This window comes from Odontomachus brunneus, unplaced genomic scaffold, assembly GCF_010583005.1.
Source record: "Odontomachus brunneus isolate Ranch 3 - 2012 unplaced genomic scaffold, Obru_v1 Obru_scaffold_054, whole genome shotgun sequence".
Lineage (NCBI taxonomy): Eukaryota > Metazoa > Arthropoda > Insecta > Hymenoptera > Formicidae > Odontomachus > Odontomachus brunneus.
The window spans coordinates 1,626,218-1,645,781 of record NW_022639504.1 but is presented as its reverse complement, the minus strand read 5'-3'; the positions used below and the strand labels follow the sequence as shown (position 1 = coordinate 1,645,781).

The following is a 19,564-nucleotide window of genomic DNA, read 5'->3' as shown; positions in this document are numbered from 1 at the left end:
TCTCTCTTCAAGGGAAGGTTATCCGCCAATGGGACAGCGGATCGCTCGCGCCGGCTGCTGTTGCTGCTGTTGCTGCCGCAGCAACAGCAACTCTCGCGAATAAGCTACCGTACGAAAGCGGCGAGTCACGATCGGCTCGTTACCGATCCCCTTCTCGATCCTCCCTCGATATATCGCGGATCATGAAATCACGAGAATCATCTACCACCGGAGAGAGCCTCCGCCTATCGTTCCCTCCCGTTGCCTGACTTCCCTTTACTCCCTCCTGGCCGTGCCGTCCTCCTGCACCTCCACCCCCTCCCCCTGCTCGCCGCCGCGCCATTCGAGCCGATCATACTGCTTAGCGAGTGCATTCGGCATAATGCATAATTCTATGGCCCGCGGTCTGCGCCTCGACGCCGTTGCATCGCTATCGGTTGCAGATCGTCGACGATGATGCCGGTGATTCGCGCGATTCTGGCTGGTGAGGGGCAACGGGGGAGAGAGGGGGAGGGAGCCGGGCGACGGGGAGACCACGGGATACGACTGTCTTCTTCGTGAGAGCACCTAGTAGAGAGAAGAGATGGCGGCGTACAGCTCTGCCTCCTCTCTCGCGTATTTATCTGCTCGGCCACGTACGAATTACCGATATCTGCTTGCGCGCGCGATCCACCTCCGCGAGGGGGGAAAATCGTGAGAGAGATCGCGTTCGCGAGAGCGTAACCGCGAGAGAAAAGTCCCGGCCACCACGATCGCAAGCCGCCGACTTGCGTTTTGCACGACCCCATCTCCCTCGTGTCACGCTCCCGCCCCCTCCGGCAACTTTTATTCTCTTTCTCTTTTCCGCTTTACTTTTTCTTTTCCTCAGAGCTGGGCTTAGCGGTTAGGCTCGAGTGACGTGTTTCTCTTTGTCCCTCCCTCTCTCTCTCTCTCTCTCTCTCTCTCTCTCTCTCTCTCTCTCTCTTTTTCTATGCAAAGGTGCTTTCGGATAATTACGCGAGAAAAGCCCTCACGCTTTCTCTCTACATTCGAGATGTAGGAACGACGCGCCTTATGGCACAGCTGCGGTGCTGTTGCGAAACGAGCGTACAAATATTTTCTCTCTCGACTTATTAGATTTACTAAAAAAAAAAAAACGAAGAAAAGGAAAAAAATATATCGCATCGGTGGTGAACCGTGCACCGGTCTCGTATAATTCACGTAATTCTCGCACTTATAAAATAATTACTCCGGCGAAAATTCTGGGGGAAAATTCGAGTAATCCCAGGAAGCGCCTCTCGCTCTCACACCCCCTCTCTCTCTCTCTCTCTCTCTCTCTCTCTCTCTCTCTACCGTAGCCGTAGATTCTATTAGACTGAATCCCGCGGGAGTTGTTCAGCACGTATGTCGCGCGTGCCGCGAAATTCACGGTTATCCTTCTAACAACGCGCCCAATCGAATTTCGGCAGGTCCGAGAACGTGAAGCGGGCACCCCGGGCGGCCAATTCGTACCTCCGGAAATGCGATTTCGATCGACTCGGCTGCGCCTCGTCGCCGCCCGCAGTAATCTAACCTGCAATTCGCAGTAGGCACTGATTTTTGCCCAGCCGGGGGTCGCCGCTCAGAAGAGCGGCATTCAAAATGTCAACGAGCCCCGGACATGCTCCGAGCAAGTGTGACGAAAATTATCCTTCGGAAATTAACTTATCCCATGTGCAAATTGCGAATCGAGATTACTTCAAGCTAAAAGCATTATTGCAATGTGCAATACTGAGATAATATCAAGCGTCATCAACAAACTTTGATGACGATATCGTAAAAATGTTGATCGCGTTATTGCTGATTTCAAGACTAACATTAAAATTAACTCTCGAGAATGCGACGCCATCCAAAAGTAAAACTCGGAAACGCCGTGACGTCGCCTTTCGGTTTTTGAATCATTTTTAGGACTAACGCCTGCTACTTTGTATTTACATTTAAAAAGGTCAAAAGGCGCGTCGTCGCAGTTTCCGAAATTTATAAAATATTTTGTTTAGTGCCAGCACAACGCACTTAAAGGCGCGGAGGGTTAAACAAATCTTTTTTATATATATATCAATATCGATTAGGACGTGACAAATTTTGCAATGGAAGAAGAACGACGTAACGGAACAAAGGCGGCTGCCTTGCCGATAGCGTGAATCTGCAATCTCGAAAACAAACCGTATCCGTGGCACGGTAATAAATATTAGTCGACAAAGTGCCGAAGGGCGTTTCTGGCTCACGTCGAACGGCGCGGCGCGGCACGGCGTCCGCTTCCACTAACATCGAGGGTGAGGCTCGACGGGGGGTGACACTGGGGGGTGTTCGCGGCCCCAGGCGAACATGCAGAGGGTGATTACTCGGTTAAGAGAGCGATTACAATATCTATCCCCGATCTAGTTGACCAATAGGAAATTTAGAGAAACCTGCCCGCGGGGCGCTCGAGTGGCGCATCTGTCGAATAAATCGTGAGCTTTCTATCCGCGAAGGGGTGACGGGTTTCGGGGAGCGAGTCTGGATGCTTTTTTCATTAAGATATTAACGGCGCACGGAAAGATGTTCATTCATACATCGCCGGATATCTCTGATAAATTCGATTCGCGGTGAGAAAGTTGTCGCGGTTTCGCGGCTGGTCGGCTGCTCGGCCAAGCTCGAGACGAGAGAGCTCGAGAGGCACGTAATCGCTCGTAAACCGACGTCGTGAACCTTCTCCACGGGCCAATCGAGCCGTGAGGATCGGATACGATGTCGTTCTAATAATCCGAGGGCTCTTTTGTTTCGAGTACATCGCGCTCGCGCAGTTTCCGATAAGGCGGCACACCATGATACGCGTCATGACCGAAGGGACTACGCGCTATTCTCACGCTTATCCATAATCAATTCCTCGTTTTCCTCTCGGAAGCAAATTCTTTGCTTCACTCCCCGAGGATCGTGTTGACCCTCAAAGTTGGAACGGATATGTTTTGGCAAATTTGAAATCGAGCATGTCTCACGTAGCGAAAAGAATGACGTAGAAAGATTGAAACTCCAATTACGAAGTCGCCTCAAATCACGACAACGGAAGAACTTTTGAGCATTTTAGCTTTTTATGAGTTTCTGCTTCGACGAGAATTAAATTTCTCAATTTTCCCCTCCTCCCTTCAACTCAGTCATTCAAGAGATATTCTCGTAAACGACAAATTGCGACTATTGGAATCGTTTCGGTTTAACGTTACGTTTAATAATCGGAAAATACTAAGTATTACATAATAGCTGTCTGTCAGTTATACCGTTACGGCAATGCAGCGTCTGAGAGGCGCCTCGCTTCTCCTCTCACTACGCCAATGAAAAACGCGTCCTCACTTTTTATGTAAATCAAATAATAATCGTCTTCGCGCATGGAAAGCTAGAAGTGTGCTAACGCCCAGTGTTATGCAAAGGACTAGAGTTCCTATTACTATTTACATACAATCGAATCTATCGCGCATACATTTACATACTGCGTAATAAGTGGGTCGTCTCCGAGAGAGTGATAAAGCACGCACATACATACGCGTCCGAGATGCTAATGAATATGTTATATAAAATATTGTTAATTAAAAACACTTTCCACACAGTTGTCGCTCTCTCGAGCTTTCACGCGGCTCGAGTCAATTAAGTCGCGTCCTTTTCTCCTTCTCAGAGACAACCCGTTGAATCTTCCTAACGGATCGTCGTTAATCTTCGTGAGAGATTATTCCGAATCAAAATTTGGTTCTACGTTAATCCTGCAAGTTTCTCGAAATTTACACTATTATTCTCGAAATAAACACTACTGTTGTCTTACCGTGATGCTACACTGAGAAAAAATGCTAGAAAATTTATTTGTAGGATATAAAACCTATTTCTAGGAAATAAAGCTTCTATTTCTGTAAAACAAAACTGATTTCTGTGAAACAAATCTGATTTTTGTGAAAAACAAAGTTTATTTCTGTGAAATAAACTTATATCCCACAAATATAAATATTCAAATTTTTTTCAGTGTACAAAAAATATTTTCGTGTTTGCCAGGCTCGCAGAAAGCGAAGTTTATGAATTACTTAATATTCGATTATTTCAATGTTCCATCTGCCTCTAATCTTCATTCTTAATTTTAAGCAACAATGCATTATGTGGTATACGTAATAATGTAACATACATTATAACATAATATAATAGTGTAACATAACATTTACATGTATCATGTAGTAATGTGCATATGTACAATGTAATAATCATGCAGCTTACTCAACTACAGATAGAGTACGTGTGTAATAAGCAATATTAGATAATTTAATAATATAGAATAATAATAAAGATTAATAGAGGATAAATGGATGAAAGTAGAAATTTTTTTTGGTTTTCATAATCTCTTTTTGATTTCTTCTGACGTCGAAAATCTCTATAAGATTTTAAAAGAGCTGATGAAGGGAAAGCTATAAAATCAAAGATAACAAGTGATATTAAGTGTTCAATAATGCTGTTTTCCAAATGTGGACTTCGCATAATAGCAGAGTTGAATATAAATCGAAAAAAAATGTAAATGTAATTCATAAACTAGACTTTCTGCGAGCCTGGCAAACACAAAAGTATTTTTGTGCACTGAAAAAAAAATTTGAAGATTTATATTTGTAGGATATAAGTTCATTTCACAGAAATAAACTTTGTTTAAAAAAATCAGATTTGTTTCACAGAAATCAGTTTTATTTTATAGAAATCAGCTTTATTTAATACTGATTTAAAATGGAACTCGCGACTTTAGGAACATTATTAAATATAAAAATCAACACTTGCGATATTTACTGGATTCTGAGGCCGATATTCATAGTCATAAATAGTTTATCATCTTTGAACGAAAGCATAATTATTTATATTCACAGATCTTTATTCGGCTGTATGAATCAATATTTCATACAAGAAATAAATACGTCGAATAATAATTATAAATTAATTCACACGTAGCTAAACTATATAAATATATATTTATTTTTTAAATAATGATGCCTTACGAATATCGGTCTAAATTCCTATTACGATAGATATTCGACTCGGAATATCTCTATATTCGGTAAACTTGTCAAATGTCCGTAATCGAACGCATTCTCTATGATAATAATTAGACACACCTAGAAATATATGACGTAGCGTTGACCCTCTGTTGGCGTCTACGTCCTTCGTCCTTACTTTCAAACCCAGCATCTTAGCTGCTTTGGATACTTGGCACTCACACTGACACTCGCGTGATACGGCTCGGTCGGAGACATACGTACTAATGAACGCGATACCGGCGAGAGCTCGATTAAATATTTCAACGAAAATAATGTTCAATATCTAATTCACCGGTGCACGCGTTCCGCGGCGTGTATGTCGCTCTCGCCGGTCCGGGACTTACTGTTACGTTCTGCTGTAGCGAAATATGCGACTTCCAAAACAAAAACAAAAAGCAGCTCCTTTGAAAATAGCAACGTCACACCTTACCAACATCAACGCGCCATGATGTAAACATTGTCGCGCTTTCGCAATGACGCGCTCTGTGTACGACTTTCTTCCTCTCTTTCTCTCTCTCTCTTTCTTACTAACTGACTAACCGTTACCTCCCGAGATTCGGCCTCGCGTATATCTCTCACGTCACAATATCTTTCTCGTTCCATCTAATTATCACCGAATTTCTAATTCCCGGCTAATAAATCCGATAGTCGTCCGATTCTATTACTACTTGAGTGAGTCGATAATGATAAGAAGTGTGAGAGAAACATCGACTCGACACATCGCGACAAGCACCGGTATACGTATGTAATGAGGAGACTACTCACTAATAATGTACTCACGATACGTCCCGACGGTCGCACGTCGCTATTTTCGACATTCCCGACACTTATTTCCACACGGGACTCACTTTCGACAGACAGAAGACGCGTAAAACGAGAAGCGATGTCGATCGATGCGTTAACGGCCGCCGCTCGACGCAAAAGGATCGAAATCCAAGATGGCCGTACAATTGACGCTGTTTTGGCGCGCTTGCAGCGATGCGACGTCTATGCGCCTAATTCCGCGACTTCGATAGTTACTAAACACACACGCGTTTCTCGTCACTGTCGATTAATCCAGAAAACATATCCTCGCTTTCTGAACCAACCAACATGAGAAACGCATAACCAGAAACGAATATGACTGATTGGAAATGTTTAGTAACTATCGACCTATCAATGATGAGACATACCATGGATCTAAGGGCAGTATTCATATATAATTTGTGATCTTATATTCAAGATATTCTTAAGTTTATCTTTAGATACTGTATGCATTATTTTATTGGTTATGGAGCATCTGAAGATTTACTTAAAACGATCTTAAACAGAAGATTTAACTATGAATGCCACCCTAAAAGGCGATTTGCGTCTTATCAGCGTCTCATAAATAATACATGTGAAGAAAATGTCAGCTAATTAACGTGTAACCTAATTAACCTAATTATTGTACCGAATTCAAATATGAATTTCCACATTTGCAGTATTATTGAACGCACAATTGCTATCTTTGCTATCTAAATTTCTAACGTAAATAAAATATAAGAGATTATGAACGAAGAAATGTTTGGTTGTTTTATCTGTCTATTAATCTCGTTACTTACCCAAATTAATTACTTAATGCTTACTGTATACATTCTATGTGCACTTAAATAAGTTATTTAACTAATAAATTGTTTATTGCACACAGAAATAAAGAAATGAAGATAGAATACACACAATTTGAGATAAACGAATTTTAAATAATTCCAAACATCCATTTCCCAAGAATACTTGTAGCCCAGGACTTGAAGCCATTCTTTTAGCAGATCCTTTCCTAAACCTCAACAACAGTAACTATGGGTGTCAAAGGACAATAGCTTGCATAATGTTATATATCTCGAGATTCTCGAGATAATAATATAATATAACTGGTCGTTCAAATTCGGTGGAATTCGGATTAATCAAAATTGAAATCAATCAAATTGATCAAAAATAAAATCAAAATTTCGACCTGGGATGCTCGGCCGCGAAACGTCACGGTCGGAAATTGTCGACGAGCTATTCCGCTTCGTTTTCAACGTCCCGCATCGTTTTTGGACATGATGCGTTTCGTTTCTTTATACCTCGAAGTCAATTTCTTTCAATGCGAATCGCACGGAAGTACGAATTCACCAATCGTTTGTCTCGCGTCTTTGCTTAATGTAATTGTAATTGCTAAAACAGCATTTCCTACTTATCTATCTACATAGCATTCGCCATTTGACTCATACGGTCCTCCGCAACTTGAATTATTAATATGAATTGCATCAGCGTGTAATTTATTGTCTTCTTAAATTTCAAATTGGTTGCAGGAAAAACTTGACAACGAGTTCGACGAATCTATTATTAAAGGGGCAGACGGCGGACCCGGGACACTCCGTATAATTGCCGCAATCTATCAGGAGCGCAACCTGGTAATTTTGAGTAATGTCGCAAGCTAATACGAGTGTTTTGTGCCGCGCGAACGTTTCTTACGTCGTCCAGCGCGCCAACATACATATGCACTCTTATATGAGTGTGTGTGTATGCATGCACGTGTGCATGTAGCAATCTCAATAAATTTTAATAATTTTAATTAGCATATCTGGATAATTGTCGTAGCCGCGCTATTATTATAAGAGCTATTATTATAAGAGTTCTTATGTCGTGACGTACACATTCATATCGTAATATTATGTTGCTATTGCAACATTGTAATTGCTTTAATATCTGCTCGTGATTAGCAGCGTGTAACGTCACACTCGTTCTCATTCCTTTCGCTCGTATATTTTATATTCGAAAATATTACTTTAGTGGACTGAGATATTTAGAAACATATGTATATGTATATATATAAAGGTTCATATGTATAAATATATATATCGCATTTTTAAATCGCTTTATATCCTTCTCAACGAGAACGTAAAGCCCTTTTGCGTGTGTATACGTCGCAAAATCTTTGTAAGTTCATTTTACAAAAAGCCTAATCTCTTCATGGAACGCTTCCGGCGTAAAAGGCAATCTTTTATGAAAGGCTTGGATTTTTATAAGAGAACTGAATTTATAAATATCCCGTAACATATTTAAACAGCGAGAAAGAATCATCGCCTTTACCGTTCTTGAAGTCACGAACGATATATCTCTTTCGTTTATCCTTCAACTCTCTCTCTCTCTCTCTCTCTCTCTCTCTCTCTCTCTCTCTCTCTCTTAGCTTTCTCTGATCTGTTACAACAAATCGCGACCTACTGCGTGGTATATATAAAACAAAAAGCGCCGTTATTGTCATCGATCTATTCCGCCGATCTATAGATACACCTCTCTCGATCGATGAGGATCAACGAGCGAAAGTGTTGAGCAATCTAGGACGCGATGGGTGGATTCGTTTTCGATTGGCTTTTCCGCGCGAGGTATCACTGACGAGCCGAGCGAGAGAAAACGCGCTCGGCGGAAGAGAGCGGGAACGAGAGACAGGGTAGCGCGACGACGAAGCGACAGGAAAGAGGGAGAGGGGGGTCGGCATAAATATTAATATAATAGCACTGATTGCGCTAGATCGCGGGGGTGCGCGAGCGTACGACACGTTGCAAATAACACGCGGGGATGGAACGCGGCGAGGTGGAGGAAGAGGTGGGGTGATGCGACGCGCGAGAGAGGACGCGAAGAGGAACGAAGAGAGGAGAGCGGGTTGGTTATGTCGGTAGCATAGTGACATATCCGAGAGCAACAACGTGATGACGCGGGAGCGAGAGCGAGGTGTGCCAGCAGGGGGTGAAGGGTCGGCGGCGAGAGGGACGAGTCGCATGATGAACAGAGAGAATGAAAGAGAGGGTGAGAGTAAGCGAGCGAGTGAGCGAGAGAGAGAGAGAGAGAGAGAGAGAGAGAGAGAGAGAGAGAAAGAGTATGCCAAGAGGAACCAAGAGGAAGATAAATAGATAGGTGGACAGAGAAAGAGAGACGGATGGAAAGCGAGGGAGAAAGAGAGAACGGAGGGTGAGAGGGAAAGAGAGGGAAAACTGTTCCACGTCGGGCATCGGGGGCTTTTCCGGGGGCGGGGGTAGCACCACGGGCATTAAATATACACGCTGATTTGTCGTCCGCGGATTGTCACCTCTGATAGCTTTCATTTTGTTGTATATCGGTGCTCGCGAGCGCACTCGCGCTCGCACCCCGCCGCGCTTTTCGACGTAATTCGGCCCGCTTGATTGACTTTTGAGCTGGCCTTTATGGCGATATCCGCCGGCGCCCCCCTCTGCGTCCTTCCCTTCTACCTCGTACCCCTGACTCTCTCCCTGTCTCTCTTTCTGTCTATCTCTTTCTCTTTCTCACCCCTACGCAGCCCCCCTAGAACGAGGAGGGCGATTTATCGGGACCTACGCGCGCTCTCTCACTCCTGTCCCGCTTTTCGGAATCGTTCCGGATTTCGCCCGGGTGCCCCCTTCGTCAACAACGAATCCGGCGCCCAGGGCGCGACGTTTTCGGCAACGATACCACGGGGCAAAACCGGGCGTCCGTCTGCCCGTCCGTCTGTCCGTCCGTCCGGTGTACACGGGGCGAGCGTGTCAAAATGTTCGCGCGAGAGAGTTACGCGAGTCCGGCGCGATGCGATATTCCCTGGCTTTTTCGGTAAATTTATACTCCACCTACTTTAACGTCAATCAGTGTAAATCCGGATTATCCGGAAAATACAATTAGCGGCGAATAATGACGATGTAAACTACCGCGTGTGCGCGCGGCGCGCCCCCGCGGGAGAAATTTCAACGGCTTGCCCCGTTCTCCCTGAGGTTTTTTTACTTCCGTACTTGCGGAAGAAGTCGGGCTTGATTTCGTCGGGTCGAGTCGCAACCATCCCGAGGCTCGCGCAGCGCTGCGGCACTGCCGTTTTTAATTTCACGACGATGATTCTTTGACAAGTTCATAATCGATTTTTCCGCGCGGGGAAGCGCGCGCGCGCGCGTACACGTCCCTTTCGCTCTCTCGACCCCTTAATTATTCCCTCAAAGCCGGAAGTTCCTTCGGCGACACGCACGCAGCAGCACGACGACGACAACGACCGCGACGAGTCCGGGCACTTCCGAAATTCGCAGCTCGACGTAAACACGAGACACCGTCGATGCAAATTATTACAACGGCGGTACAAACGAGAATTCGCTGCCATTTGCAATTCATTTACGTGCCGCCACGTTTCTTGTCTTTTCCTTTCCCATTTATATCTATTTCTCTCTCTCCCTCTCCGTCGATCCTTCCGTCACTCCTTCTTTTCTACCTTTCTTTTTTTTTATTTCGCTCCATTTCACGAACGGTAAACTCGTTCCGGATTAAATCGCGGTTGGTTCTTATCGGCCGCCGCGCGAGCCTCCATTCGTTTCCTTAGTTATCCTTATCGCGGCCTGTTTCCACGAGCCGCGCCGCGTATATTTTATCAACAGCACCGGTGCTCACAATGATTTTGAATAATACGACGCGGCCCTCCCCGCATTTGTTGAACGTCTCAAGAATTCCGCTCGCATTGTCCGTCGCCGGAAACATCGCGAGCTGTTTTCCCGCGCGCGCTCCCGTACATATACACCCACGAGCGATGAGCCGTGCCACAGCCAGAAATAAATAAGCTTAATTCCTAAGAAACGCTCGCTCGCGCGTTCTTCTTTTTTTTCTCTCCCCCACAGAGGCGCACTCCGCGTGGAGACCGCGTTTTTCTTCACCAGTTGAAGAGAGGGGGTAATGATTCATCGACCTTATGATTAAATCATCAGCCAGCCAACTCACTCGCTCGCTCTCTTGAAAATTTCATTTCCACCATCAGAACACTACGTAAAGGGTGTCTCTGTCTCTGTCTCTCTCTCTTTCTCTCTCTCTCTCTCTCCCCTCCCTGCCTTCTACGCTCAAGTCGCACTCACGATCAATTTTTCTCCTTGTGTAAAAATCGATCATCAATTAGCCGGAACATTATATTCGCAGAGACACCCTATATGTGCAAGTTCGTTATGTATATTTCAGTGTAACACGTCGATTACTCCCCTTTCTGCTCGCACGCAGAATAGAAGAATCATCGCGGCCAATTAAACGGTTCGTCAGTCGCGACTGTAATTTTGGCAGCTCCGCGCTTTATATTAGAGTTTTCTAGATAGACTGGCAGGATTATTATTTTACAATATCAGAGCATGACACGCGAATTTCCGCCGGGCTTTTACACCAATGAGAAAATCATCGCGCTCAATTAAATTAACCCTTAAATCTATCGATCGACCGTAATTTCGGGCACTTGCTTTCATCAGAATTGTACTCGATAGATATGACTGTTATATATTTCAGCGTGACACGTCAGTTCCTCCGAGCTTTTGCGCGAATAAGAAAATCATCGCGTGTAATTAAGTCGCCGATGAATCGACTATCATTTGGAGAAATAGCATCGACGCGTCTTCCAATATTGATGGCGACCACATTGACTACGTTAATTTGCATTATTTAGACGCGGAATCGTTTCTGCCTTTCTCTCCCTCTCTCTCCCTCTCTCCCTCTCTCTCTCTCTCTCTTTCTCTTTTTCTTCCTTTCTCCTTCTCTCGAATGAAGTAAAGAGATATTACTTCCCGACCATTGTTCCACATACGGAACAGTGGTTGCGACGGCAGAAATTGCTATAATTGGCAAAAACTGGCGCGCCAGATGGATAAGATGAACGGCCGATGAATAATGCGACTGGACGCTGATGAATAACGCACCGCGGCAGCGACGCGCGACGGCGGATCGCGCGGCAAATCTACCCTTTCTTCCCGCTTCACGCATTTCAGCCGAGACTGCGGCATTAACCCTTTCGAGAGCACAATGCTCACCGGGGCCGCGCGGCCGCGACGTCGTCAAAGTAACCGAACGTCGCGACCCCATTACGGAGGACGATAAATCCATTTTTTCTCGACTCCTCGGGATGTGTGAGCCGTTGGCGGAATTAATCGTTACATTATTCATTACTAGTCCTCACTGGCGCGTCTCTGCACCCGCCAACTCCGAGCACCGAGTATAACTTTGCCGACGCGGATTTTTCTCCCACGATTTCGCTCGTGTGCAAAAGACTCGAGCCGCGGTCGCGTGAAATTCAATTTTCGCGCGGATCGCGCATACGCACGCGGTACACGTGTATCGGGAGATTTATACTCGCGCGAGGCTTAGAAGCGGCCAGCACGCGAAACGCTCCAGCTTATCGCGTCGGCGTGTTGCGTCTATGCGAATTACGCGGCGAGTCGCTTTACGTCGCGACGAAGAAACGACAGGGCGAAGTAGGTGGCACGCGAGCGCTGCCACGACGGCGATAAGGGACTTATTGTTTTGTCATTCTACGCTCCAGATAGCCTGGAATGCGAACTTCATTATTTTACCTCTTATTGTATACGCGCGCGCGCGCGTTACCAATACCGATATACAAATCACTACGACCCTTCCGGCGAATCGCACGCTGGTAATTCGCGACGACTCGTTCGCCATCGCTAATCGTCGACCTAATCGCCGGTATGCATCTCGCGAGCACGGTATTAACCGATTATTTCCAAGTGCATTTGCAGCGCGTGCTCAAGCATCGAGAGAATTTCCTATCGAACATCGTTGTACTTTATCTATTACGAGCGCAGCCGGAAATTAATCTCGCCGCGTGTAAGAACCAGAGAGAGAGAGAGAGAGAGAGAGAGAGAGAGAGAGAGAGGGAGGGAGGGAGGGGAGGGATTTCACTTTGTTGATACAATATTAGAAAATAATATCGCGTTATTACGACGAGGGAAAATAAAAAGAGGCCGTCACACAGAAACGAAAGGAGCTGTCGAATTGGTCAAAGAGTTTCCCTCTCTCTTTCTCCACGTGAAAGCAGACGAGAGGAGAACCTGGTGTCACCCCGTGCGATATTTTATTTCATTATTGAGAAAGTCTAAGGTGCAGCATTAGAATTAGACGGAAAAGAATCCTACATTATTTTATCCCATTATCGAGAAAGTCAAAGATGTAGTATTGGTATTAAATGGAGCAGAGTTCTACATTATTCGATTGCGTTATTGGAGAAACCAAAGATGTAACATAAGAATTAAGTGAAACAGAACCTCTTACATTATTCCATCCTATTATCGAGAAAGTCGAAAATGTATTGGAATTGAATAAAGCAGAACCTTATATTATTTATAACCGCATTATTGAGAGAATCAAAGATGCAGTATTAGAATTAGACGAAAAAGAATCCTACGTTGATCGCGCCGATATGCAATAATGAAAAGAGGCCAACTCGTTAATTCCAATTTCGATATTTCCGACGTTCCTGCCAAAGGCATCGATCCCCTTCATTATTCCTTTCGTTATACGCCAGAGACTATCCGCGTGGTTTCCGCGAGGTCTCGTCCTACTCGCCGGTGACCGGCAGACAGCCCCAAGACAGGACAGAGATCACAAACGTTGTTGCAACTCGGCGATCGAGTTTTTCAGCGGAGGCGCGTCTCCTCGTCGTTCGCCGCGCTATTCAACGGCACCAGCCGATAACTCCATTCCTGGGGCTAACTCGCGCAAAACAGATAGGCCTCAAAGTGGCCGACGACAATCGACGACAATCGACGGAAGCGAAGCGCGGGCACAAAGGGGTCTCGGGCGAGACCTCCTCCGTCCTCGTCGCCGCTACCGGCCGCGTTCTCCACCCCCGCGACCAGCTTCTCGCGGCGGTCTTACGCTCGCCAGCGCCCCGATAGCGCGCGATAGCGCGGCGATTGCGCGGCGCGCGCTGCCGGTTATTGGAAATAGCCCGGTCGATCTACCCCGCCGTGAAATACACACAAGTCTAGCGCGCGAGCCTACGTCATACCTTGGCGTGTGTACATTATTCATGGCCATCGGTGAAAAGGGCGCCAGCCGTATTACGTATGCCGCGGGTTATTATGCCCTCTAAATGTTTAATGTGTTTGCCTTCCTTCGCCGGCCACGGACGTGGCTTTATGTTTTAGTAAGTAAATTACTGTTTTTTTTTTATTAGTCCTCCACCGTTTATGTTGGTTCAATCGATTCACGACTATCTCTCTCGTTCTCCTGTTCTCCCACTCTTTCTTTCTTTCACTCCCTCCTCTCCCGCCCCCCTTTCTGGCCCCCTTCACTCTTTTTCCCTTTCTCTGGCAAATGTCTGTGTGTGTGTATGTGTGTATATATATGTGTATATGTGTGCAGTCGTGTGCGTCTGTATGGTTTTCTCTCTCTCAGCCGACGTGAATTTTTGTACCGCCGCCCGGCGAATATTTAATCATCCTGTCTTATTCATTTTTAGTGCGTCGTACGCGCCCCACCCCCGCCTCGCCCCCGAAATAAGGGCGGCCGCGCACAATGGTGCGCAATGAATTTCAAAGTTCAGCCCTCCTTTCACGGGCCCCGGCCGCACAATAGCGGAAGGAAATAGCGACGAATCGTAATTGTTTTGCAAGTGCCGCCTCACGCGCGAGGTAAAAATTTCCGAGGCGAGCCCGAGATATGCTCTCGTCGTCGTAACGATATGTAACTTCCCTCCCTTTCCCTCTACGGTCCCTTGGAGAGATGACAGGAGGTCGTCACCAGAGCGAGAGGAGCGAAACGGCGAGCATAGTTCGTGGTGGATGGTCGGGAGGGGGACAGGGGTGCGTAAAGTTTCTCGTCGGCACCGGAAGTTCGTTATTTACAAAATTAATATCCGCCAGCAGCTTTTCCCTCGGACCCCCCGTTAGTCGCAAAGGGAGGAGAGACGGTATGGACGACGCGGGCGACAGGCAGCGGCAGTGAGACGGGCAGGAGAGGGGAGAGGTGGAGAAAGGGGTTGGCCGGGGGTCGTTAAAACCGCGATCGCAAAAACGCGCAACGCCGAAACACGAAGCCCGGCGGAAAGTTTAGAATTTACTGCCCCGACATATTGGCTACGAAAGCACACGAAATTAAGGCTAGTAAAACACTCGCCTGACACGTGCCCCCACTGTCCCCCTGCCCCCTTCCGCCTGCCTCTGGTCGTTGCGGTGGTGCCCTGCCATCGCGTTGTATCTCGCGAGCGGGCGAAACGTTCGACAGAAACGCCGGACCGTCTTTCGCCGCGTCGCGCAAAATTTCGCCGTGAAATATTTCGCGACGGCGCGCGAAAAAAAGAGGAAGTCGCCGCCACCGCTGTCGCTGCGCGCGTTGTCGGCTAATTCGTCTGAAAGGGCGCCAAAAATGTTTGCCCCGATCTCGATACGCTTCTCGCCCGCGATGAAATAACGCGACACCGTGTAAATGCGATTTAATTTTTCACGCGGGGCCGTCGCGCGAGACGCTTTCATTTCCCGCCCGCTGTCCTTCCCGCAAGGGAAGCCGCCAGTGGAATGCGCCCTTCGCTCCCTCCGCACGATTATGTACACACACGACCGCAGCGCGGTGCCGCGTGTCGTCGGTCGGTCGGCCGGCCGCGTTGATGTGCGTGTTGTTTTTCCTTTCCGCCTGGATTTTAATATCGCGATATTTTCTATGGCAACGGCGGAAACGACTGCGCGCATTTTTTGACGATAAATCGTGTTTTGCGTATAAATTTGATTTGCCGCCTCGCAAATGTTATTCTCCGCTCGATACCGGCCGGCGTGGCGCGCGGCCGGGGCGCGATAACACGCCGGCGCAAATTCGACGTTATTCGCGGTATGGTAATTGGGCGATCTCCGCTGCGGAAAGTCACTACTGTCCCCGCGACTTTATATCCGCTGACAATTGTTCCTGCCCGCTCGGCCAATTTTCCTCCCGTTAACGTTGCGCGCGACGCCACAGGGCGCGCGGATTATAAACAATGAACACCGCGCGCGCCGAGCAATAAAACGTCACAATTATTAATTATTAATTATTATCTTGCCCGTTGAATTAAATTGCCCATGCACCCTTGCCCTAACAAATGCGCATCCGCGCGATTCCGGACACGGAAGCTCGGGGACTGCGCGCGTCGGAGTACGGGACCGATAGCGACATCTTTCAGCTGCAACGCGAGCTGCATTTCTGTTTCTGTTGTTGCGCGGTAATGCAGAAACGGCCGAGCTGTCTGGTAGAGTCTCCTCTGACCGATGTTTATCGAAGTGAGGGACGCGAGTGTGATATCACACGTCCGCGAGAAGACGCAAAATAAACGAGCGCACGTAGAGCCAGGGGAAAGGCATCGCGATCGCATAATAATCGTTTGCATAATGATCGTGTAACGATCGAGTCTCTTATAATTGAAGGCTACACGCTAGACGGACTAAAAATTTATAGAAAAAGACACGAAAGAAATAATAAACGGAGAAAGATAAATAAAAAATTGGGCTTACCAAAACGGTGAATGAAAAAGAAACGGGAGGACGTGCGAAAGTGTGCGAGGGAGCTTCTGCAACAACGGAAAACAAAAAAGAAATCTTAGTTAACAAAAAAATTGCAGGAAATTCGGAGGAGTGTGCGGAGATTTTTTTTGAGCGAGTAATCAACAACAACACGTCTGGTCAGTCGTCGGTTGCACACAATTTATTCATAAATGTCACATGTTACATTTCAACCTCGTCGCAGATAGGAGCTGTGCTGAGAGGAGAAGAGAGGCACACGCGTTGCTGCGACGACGAGAAAGTATATTTCATATTTCCTCGATGATACCTCGAACTTTTCTCCGCAGAGAAAAGAACACGCGATGGTATTCCGCGTCGAGCAAATAATTCGCGTCAACACGCGGAAACGTCGGCGTATCTAACGACCCTCTCATTAGTTCTGACACGTTCGCCACCACCGTTTATCTGGGAAACCGTCACAGACCGTATTTTTCTTTTCTGCAAGAATATATAACAGAATCTGTTTACATTGACACAGAATCAAAGGTACTGACAAAGGTCTTTCATAAAAATTATCGTGTCACACCGCATGACACGTCCCAGATAGCACAAAATCTTCAGAGAATGTTCTAAAACATTTTTAGGATAAATGAGTGTTCTTAGAAACGTCTTTAGAATGTCTTTTGAAGATATGTGCTGTATGGAGTGATGGCGAACGTGTTAAAAACGAAACTAGTATTGAAAACTGAGTCCACGTGAGAGAACAAACGAATTCATTTAATCGCTTAATTCAGTCGGCAAATTTTCCCGCCGCGCCGTTCAGATCGTTAATGTGCGAATAGCACCGAATTCTTAGCGAATTCTTAGCGAACGAGTATACTCATGGGCGAGTCGTCACGGCAATTTCGCAAAACGTAAATATTCGCGAGAAGATCGACGCCGACGCCCGGCATCTCCCGGAAAAAAAAGACCCCTGTTAGTGCGTCGCGTCGCCCGAATCTCATAGATCCGGCCCTGCGTTCCGTCGCTCCGACTGGCGAGCGATCCTCTCGAGACCATCGCGGCGTGGTCTGCGTCGCGGCGCGGCGTGACGTCCCGAAACGTCGTCGTCGTCGTCGTCGCCGCGTCGTGCACGCACACACGTGCGTCCGCTCGCTCACCTACACACGCACACGCACCCACACACGCGACACGCGCGACGCGACGCAACCACTTGTGGATATCCCGTCGTGTTTGGCCGCGGTGCTGCGTCGACGGCTACCACGCCACTTTCCCGGCGTCGGTGTCACGGCCGCGGGCACCGTCGCGACGACGCCGTCGCACCAAGAGGCGCACGGCGTCGCTCGCGAAATCCCAGCGACTTCGTGCGAACGAGCGAGCGAGCGAATGCGCGCGGGTGCGTGTCAAACACACGCCATGTCAAACGCGTCCGGCCGTCGTACGCGAAAAGTAAAGTGAAACCGACGTGCTTACCGAGGCTCGAGACACCGGCGGACCTGGTGGTGCTGTGGGAGACAGCGTGATGCGAGTCGCCGCGCATGAACCACGCTAAAATCACCCGAAATGCTGCTGCGGTGCGCGCGCGGCGAGACGTTTCGCATATAGACAACTGCATGTACACACTGCGACTGTGGCGCCGCTCCGCGGCCGCCGCGTCGCCCGTGAAAATTCGCCAGAGACGGAGCGCCAACCCGCGCTCTCTCTCTCTTTCCTTTCTGCGGTTACGTTCGCACGGGATGCAACACGCGATTTCCCGCAATTCTAAATGCACGCAACACGAATCTCCGTACTTGGATATAGTGAAGCGTCGTGTGAATATTCTTGTGATTTCTCATTTTTGTGAATTAAAAAAATATATTAAAGCCTCCTCGCAGACAATGTAGAGCGGCAGGTGCAACGGATGCAGATTTGTACTGAGCATACTTGGATTTCTTTTACGCGATGGAGTCGATGATTAAAAGACAGTTTGATCGATCGTTCGCATAATTAATGTTTTCATGCAATACAGCTTGTTACCGATGAGTGTTATTCCAACTGACACACTCGGTGTCGCGAGCTCGTAACAGATGTCACTGTGAGCCGTTCGTGTGTGAGTCGCTGCTCTGCTGATCTTTCAAGGCTATGCCGACCGAGCGGGTAATTCAAATCGCGGCGAAAACTATGCACTGAGAGAAAAATGGTTGATTTACCTAAAATTATAGTTATTTTTGGGCATATTTTTTGATTGTTCCAACACGAAAAAATGCTAGTAATAATATACATATGAACTATGCTAGTAATAATATATGAAGTTATCACATAGAATATAATATAGGTCAGAATATAATTTAAAAAATGTTTTTTGCTATAATTTGTAGTATTTTTCTATGTGATTATAGTTACAAATATCAAATATTTTTTCTCAGTATAGAGTATAATTGAATTTCAAAAGATATATGTATGCACTGATAAACAAAGTATTATTCGAGAAACCTTGCGAAAACTTCTCAAGTGTTCCTTTACAAGCTCCTATCTACCCGTAATTCCTATAATCATATTTTCCGGTAATTTTACGCAAAATGCTAGAGTAATTTTTTATGGGATACATAAGTGAACTGGATTCAATTACATTATTACTGATTCTGATTACACGGTTGATACGAGTGAAATTCACTAGACTGAAATCTCCGCACCAGCGACGCGCACTTTTCACAATCGCAACGCGCACGTTCCAAAAAAGTTGCCTGCCGCCGCGGCCAAGACTTCGGATGAAATTCGTTAGACACAATTTACCAAAGCGAAAAATCACGACGAATTATATTCGTCATATTGCGCGTACGCACATCAGCTGTGGTGAAAATCCGGCGCCCCGAAGAAATGCGTAGAAAAGCACCGCGCGGTTCTCAAGCAACGCCGTCCCTGTATGAGTACCGAGGTAGGGTCGGGTTTCGACGGGTCGCTCGTTTCTCTTCATGGCCCATGCGTGCCAGACAAGGAGAGAGAAACGAGCCTGGGTGAGTCGGCACGGAGCAGAGGCCGAAGAAGGGTGCGCGGAGCGTCGTTGCCTTCCAACATGGCACTGGCGGCGGACGCGCTGGGTCGCGTACGAGTGCAATGAGAGCCGATAGTGTGTCGGGGGTGCGTCGGTGCTGCTAGACAGGTCAACCCTGCGGGAAGTTTACGCGGGTGCTCCAAGTGCTCAAGAAGAGCCCTGGCTGAGCACGTCGGGCTCGTCGGTAACGAGAGAGTCGTGTCGGCAGAGAGAGAGAGAGAGAGAGAGAGAGAGAGAGAGAGAGAGAGAGA

At 47.0% G+C, this 19,564-nt stretch overlaps 1 protein-coding gene across 10 annotated transcripts in view; it reads right to left on the bottom strand.

The window, feature by feature from the left end:
• LOC116845633 (protein bric-a-brac 2-like) overlaps positions 1 to 19,564 on the bottom strand; it is a 509,307-nt gene that overhangs the window by 456,517 nt on the left and 33,226 nt on the right. For 4 of the 10 annotated variants that reach the window (XM_032818561.1, XM_032818571.1, XM_032818570.1 and 1 more), the window contains exons 1-2: positions 17,756 to 17,891; positions 16,295 to 16,350 (exon numbers count right to left, since the gene is read on the bottom strand). The exons of 2 other annotated variants lie outside the window; for them this stretch is intronic. The gene's annotated coding sequence lies outside the window, so the exon portion shown is untranslated. Of the gene's footprint in view, positions 1 to 5,102; positions 5,910 to 16,294; positions 16,351 to 17,755; positions 17,892 to 19,564 lie in introns of those variants that run through there. 4 more of the 10 variants (XM_032818565.1, XM_032818564.1, XM_032818568.1 and 1 more) reach the window with 4 other exon arrangements.